Genomic DNA, 6803 nt, shown 5'->3' with positions numbered 1-6803 from the left:
AGCCAAGCCTCATCCACGTCCACATCGATCGGCGGCAAAGAGCGAAGAAATCAACGATAGCAATTAACAGGGGGTAATTAGAGCCTCCAGCTCCCATTGCAGCTCATAGGGGACCATACTCCCTATAGGAAACCCTACACAACTGCTATGGAGCAGAATTTGGCGAGCATTAATGGCAGCCAAGAGCAAGAAGAAATCACCTTATAGCAATTAACAGGGGGTAATTATAGCCTCCAGCCTCCCATTCAGCTCATTAGGGGACCATATCCCTATATAGAGAACCCTACACAACTGCTATGGAGCAAGATCTGGTGGCATACATGGCAGAAAAGAGCAAGAAAATCAAGTTATAGCAATTAACAGGGGTAATTATAGGCCTCCAGCCTCCCATTGCAGCTCATAGGGGAGCAGCTCCCTATGGAGAACCCTACACAACTGCTATGGAGCAGATTTAGGTGATACAGGCAAAAAGAGCGAAAGAAAATCACGTATAGTAATTAACAGGGGTAATTATAAGCCTCACAGCCTCCCATTACAGCTCATAGGGGAGCAGCTCCCTATAGGGCACCCTACACAACTGCATGGAGCAGATCTGGGTGCATTAATGCAGCAAAGAGGCAAGAAAATCAACCTATAGCAATTAACAGGGGAATTATAGGGCCTCCAGCCCCTCCATTACAGCTCATAGGGAAGCAGCTCCCTATAGGGCACCCTACAACAACTGCTATGGAGCAGATCTGGGTGCATTAATGGCAGCAAAGAGCAAGAAAATCACCTTATAGCAATTAACAGGGGGTAATTATAGGCCTCCAGCCTCCCATTACAGCTCATAGGGAGCAAGCTCCCTATAGGGCACCCTACACAACTGCTATGGAGCAGATTTAGGTGCATACATGGATAAAAAGAGCAAGCGAAAATCAACGTATAGCAATTAATAAAGGGGAATAATAGGCCTCCAGCCTCCCATTGCAGCTAATAGGGGAGCAGCTCCCTATAGGGCACCCTACACAACTGCTATGGACACATTCTAGGTGCATACATGCAAAAAAAGAGCAAGAAAATCAACGTATAGCAATTAACAGGGGGTAATTATAGGCTCCAGCCTCCCATTGCAGCTCATAGGGGACCATATCCCTATAGGAAACCCTACACAACTGCTATGGAGCAGATTTAGTGCATACATGGTAAAAAAGAGCAAGAAAATCAACGTATAGTAATTAACAGGGGTAATTATAGGCCTCCAGCCTCCATTGCAGCTCATAGGGGTCCATATCTGTATAGGAAACCCCTACGACAAACTGCTATGGAGCAGAATTTGGGTGCATACATGGCAAAAAAGAGCAAGAAAATCAACGTATAGTAATTAAATGAGGGGTAATTAGAGGCCTCCAGCCTCCATTTACAGCCCATAGGGAGCACTATCCATAGGGCACCCTACACAGACTCTATGAGCAGATCTGGGTATCAAAGAGTAAGGAAATCACCTTATATCAATTAATAAAGGGTAATTGATCGCCTCCCATTGCAGCTCACAGCGGAGCGCTCACTTCCATACCCACAATGGGGTCAAATTAAGTGTATAAATTGGTGGTAAAAAGAAGAGAAATCGCCAAATAGCAATTGATACGTGGATATAATTATACCCTTCTATCTTCCCATAGGGCAGACATAGCCCATTATGGGGTCTATGGGGGGTTTATAGGGGATGGGAGGCTGCCCCCCCCACACCCACAATAGGGGGCACTGAGAGCCCCATGGGTCGAACACAGCCCCCATTCATGGGGGTCTATGGGAGGCTGGCCCCCCCCACCCCACTACATAGGGGGCACTGAGGGCCCCCAGAGTGGCGAACACAGCCCCATTATTGGGGATCTATGGGGGGGGATATAGGGGACGGGAGGCTGCCCCCCCCCAACCCACACATAGGGGGCACCGAGGGCCCCATGGGGCGAACACATAGCCCCATTATAGGGGGTCATATGGGGGGGTTATATAGGGTATAGGGAGGCTGGCCCCCCTACCCCACCACATTTGAGGGCCCATGGGTGATACACAGCCCCATTATAGGGTCTATAGGGGATAGGAGGCTGCCCCCTCCCAAATAAAGAAGCACTGAGGGCCCCATAGGTCGAACACAGCCCCATTATGGGGGTCTATGGGGTGGTTTATTAGGGGATAGGAGGTTCGGCCCCCCCCACCCCACACATAGGGGGCAACTGAGAAGCCCCATGGGGCGAACACAGCCCATTTATGGGGGTCTAATGCGGAGGCTGCCCTCCCCCACCCCACACATAGGGGGCACTGCAGGCCCCATAGGGCGAACACAAGGCCCCATTTATGGGCTCTATGGGGGGGGATATAGGGGACGGCGAGGCTGCCCCCCCCCAACTCCCACAATAGGGGGACCGAGGGCCCCCATTGGGTCGAACCACAGCCCCATCTATGGGTCTTATGGGGGGATTTATAGGGTCTAGGAGGCCTGCCCCGCCACCCCACACTGAGGCCCCATGGGGGCGAACACAGCCCCATTATAGGGGTCTATAGGGATACGGAGGCTGGCCCCCCGCACATTAAAGAAGCACTGAGCGGCCCCGTAGATCGAAACACAGCCCCTTATAGGGGTCTACTGGTGGTTATTCAGGGTTTGGGAGGCTACCTCCCCCCCACCCCACACATTGAGGCCCTAAGGTGGGGCGGACACGGCCCATTAGGGGGTCTATGGGAGGGCTGCCCCCCCCACCCCACACATAGGGGGCACTGAGAGCCCGCTGGGGTCGTACACAAGCCCCATTATAGGGTCTATGTTGGTCTAGGGGTGGTTTTATAGGGGATGGAGAACTTTGCCCCCACCCCCCACATCCATTGAGCGTCCCATGGGGCGACACGGCCCATTATGGGGGTCTATGGAGGCTGCCCCCCCCACCCCACACATTGAGGCGCCCATTAGGGCGGCGACATAACCCATTATAGGGGTCTATGGGGTGGTTTTACGGTTTGGGAGGCCTGCCCCCCACCCCACACATTGAGGCCCCATGGGGCAGCACACACAGCACCCACCATTATGAGGGGATCATGGGAAGGCTCCCAGCCACCCACACCCAACACCACACTATAGGGCGAGGCACCACCGAGCGGCCCATCACCTAGCAGGCCGCCGCAACCACTAAATCCCCATTATAGGGGTTCTATGGGTGGTTTATGGGGATAGGAGGCTGCCCCCCCCGCACATAAAGAAGCACTGAGGGCCCCATAGGTCGAACACAGCCCATTATGGGGGTTTAGATAGGGGATCCAGCAGGCTGCCCCCCCCCCACATAAAGAAGCACCGAGAGCCCCATAGGTCGAACACAGCCCATTAGAGGGGTCTATGTTGATCTATGGGGTTGGTTAATAGGGTTTGGAGGCTTCCCCCCCCACCCCACCCCACACATAGGGGGCACTGAGGGCCCCATAGGGCGGACATAACCCCATTATAGGGGTCTATGGGGTGGTTTATAGGGGATAGGAGGCTGCCCCCCCCCACATAAAGAAGCACTGAGGGCCCCATAGGTCGAACACAGCCCCATTATAGGGGTCTATGGGGTGGTTTATAGGGTTTGGGAGGCTGCCCCCCCCACCCCACACATTGAGGCCCTATGGGTCGAACACAGCCCCATTATGGGGGTATATGGGGTGGTCCTTTATAGGGTAATGGGAGGCTGCCCCCCCCACCCCACCCGAGAGGGGCACTGAGAGCCCCCATGGGGTCGAAACACAGCCCCATTATGGGGTCTATGGGTGGTTTATAGGGGATAGGGAGGCTGCCCCCTCCCACATAAAGAAGCACTGAGGGCCCCATAGCGGTCGAACAAGCAGCCATTATAGGGCTCTATGGGGATGGTTAATAGGGTTTGGGAGGCTGCCCCCCCCCACCACCACACATAGGGGCACTGAGAGCCCCATGGGGCGAACACAGCCCCATTATAGGGGTCTATAGGGGATAGGAGGCTGCCCCCCCGCACATAAAGAAGCACTGAGGGCCCCGTAGGTCGAACACAGCCCCATTATAGGGGTCTATGGGTGGTTTATAGGGGATGGGAGGCTGCCCCCCCCCCAACCCACACATAGGGGGCACCGAGGGCCCCATGGGGCGAACATAGCCCCATTATGGGGGTCTATATGGGGGGGTTTATAGGGGATGGGAGGCTGCCCCCCCCCCCCAACCCACCCATAGGGGACACCGAGGGCCCCATAGGGCGAACATAACCCCATTATAGGGGTCTATGGGGTGGTTTATAGGGTTTGGGAGGCTGCCCTCCCCACCCCACACATTGAGGCCCTATGGGGCGGACATAACCCCATTATAGGGGTCTAGCTCTATGGGGTGGTTTATAGGGTTTGGGAGGCTGCCCCCCCCACCCCACACACAGGGGGCACTGAGGGCCCCATAGGGCGAACACAGCCCCATTATAGGGCTCTATGTTGATCTATAGGGTGGTTTATAGGGGGTGGGAGGCTGCCCCCCCAAACCCCACACATTGAGGGCCCCATAGGGCGGACATAACCCCATTATAGGGGTCTATGGGGTGGTTTATAGGGGATGGGAGGCTGCCCCCCCACCCCACACATTGAGGGCCCCATGGGGCGAACACAGCCCCATTATGGGGGTCTATAGGGGATGGGAGGCTGCCCCCCCCACCCCACACACAGGGGGCACTGAGGGCCCCATAGGGCGAACACAGCCCCATTATGGGGGTCTGCCCCCCCCACCCCACACATAGGGGGCACTGAGGGCCCCATAGGGCGGACATAACCCCATTATAGGGGTCTATGGGGTGGTTTATAGGGGATGGGAGGTTGCCTCTCCCACCCCCCACATTGAGTGCCCCATGGGTCGAACACAGCCCCATTACAGGGGTCTATGTTGGTCTATGGGGTGGTTTATAGGGTATGCGAGGCTGCCTCCCCTACCCCACACATAGGGGGCACTGAGAGCCCCATAGGGCAGACATAACCCCATTATAGGGGTCTATGGGGGGGGTTTATAGGGGATGGGAGGCTGCCCCCCCCACCCCACACATAGGGGGCACTGAGGGCCCCATTATGGGAGTCTATAGGGGGGATATTGGGGATGGGAGGCTGCCCTCCTCACCCCACACACAGGGGGCACTGAGGGCCCCATAGGGCGGACATAACCCCATTATAGGGGGTCTATGTTGGTCTATGGGGTGGTTTATAGGGGATGGGAGGCTGCCCCCCCCACCCCACCCATAGGGGGCACTGAGAGCCCCATAGGGCGGACACAGCCCCATTATAGGGGTCTATGGGGTGGTTTATAGGGGGTGGGAGGTTGCCCCCACCACCCCACATATTGAGGGCCCCATACGGCGGACATAACCCCATTATGGGGGTCTATGGGAGGCTGCCGCCCCCACCCCACACATTGAGGGCCCCATAGGGCGGACATAACCCCATTATAGGGGTCTATGGGGTGGTTTATAGGGTTTGGGAGGCTGCCCTCCCCACCCCACACATAGGGGGCACTGATAGCCCCATGGGTCGAACACAGCCCCATTATAGGGGTCTATGAAAAAAAAAAAAAAAAAAAAAAAAAAAAAAAAAAAAAAAAAAAAAAAAAAGAAAAAAGGGAAAGGAGAAAAATTTTTTTTTTTTCAAGGGTTTTTTTTGGGGGAAAAAAAATGCTTGGCCCCCCCTCCCCCAACCCACACATAGGGGGCCAACTGGATAGCCCCCATGGGGTCGAACACAGCCCCATTATAGGGGTCTCAAGTGTTGGGTCTAGGGGTGGTTTATAGGGGATGGGAGGCGCCTTGGCCCCACCACCCCACACATTGAGGTCCCATGGGGCGGACACGGCCCCATGTATGGGGGTCTATGGGGAGGCTGCCCCCCGCCCACCCCCACATTGAGGCCATATAGGGCGGACAATAACCGCGATTATAGGGGTCTATGGGGTGGGTTTATAGGGTTTGGGAGGGCTGCCCTCCCCACCCCACAACATAGGGGGCACTGAGAAGCCCCATAAGGGCGGACATAACCCCATTATAGGGCTCTATGGGGGTCTTTAATACGGGTTTGGGAGGCTGCCCCCCCCCCCACCCACACATAGGGGGGACTGAGAGCCCCATGGGTCGAACACAGCCCCATTATGGGGGTTTATAGGGATAGGAGCGCTGCCCCCCCCACATAAAGAAGCACTGAGGGCCCCAGTAGGTCGAACACAGCCCTCATTATAGGCTCTATGGGTGGTGTTTATAGGGATGGGAGGCTGCCGCCCCCCACATAGGGGGCACTTAGGGCCCACATAAGGCGGACTATAACCCCATTATGGGGGTCTATAGGGGTTTTATAGGGGATGGGAGGCTGCCCCCCCACCCAACACACTGAGGGCCACCATTAGGTCGACGAAGCAGAGCCCCCATAATGGGGGGTCTCATGGGGTGGTTGTTAAGTAGGGGATGGGGAGGGCTCCCCCCCACCCACACATAGGGGGCGACTGAGGCGCCCAATTATGGGAGTTCTATAGGGAGACGCACTGCAGGGCCCATAGGGCCCATATCATAAGCCCGCATTAATAGGGGTCTATGTTGGTGTCTATGGTGGTTTAGTAGGGGGATGGGAGGCTGCCCCGCCACCACCGCATGCCACACGATTGAGGCCCATAAGGGCGAACACTAACCCAGGTTATAGGGGTCTATGGGGTGGCTCGCTACCTATTACGCGTTCAGCGTACGAACGCGCCACTCTCTTGCCCTCCCTGTCCCCACACTGGCCCTCTCTCCAACCACACATTGAGGCCGACT

General features: G+C 56.0%; 1 protein-coding gene across 6 annotated transcripts in view; it reads right to left on the bottom strand.

The window, feature by feature from the left end:
- Positions 1-6803, bottom strand: part of LOC107307468 (RNA-binding protein 14-like) — an 18681-nt gene that overhangs the window by 10630 nt on the left and 1248 nt on the right. The gene's annotated exons all lie outside the window — the stretch shown is intronic.

The sequence above is a fragment of the Coturnix japonica genome, unplaced genomic scaffold, assembly GCF_001577835.2.
Source record: "Coturnix japonica isolate 7356 unplaced genomic scaffold, Coturnix japonica 2.1 chrUnrandom612, whole genome shotgun sequence".
NCBI classification, from domain to species: Eukaryota; Metazoa; Chordata; class Aves; order Galliformes; family Phasianidae; genus Coturnix; species Coturnix japonica.
The sequence above is the reverse complement of the archived record's forward strand: the minus strand, read 5'-3'. Positions and strand labels throughout refer to the sequence as shown.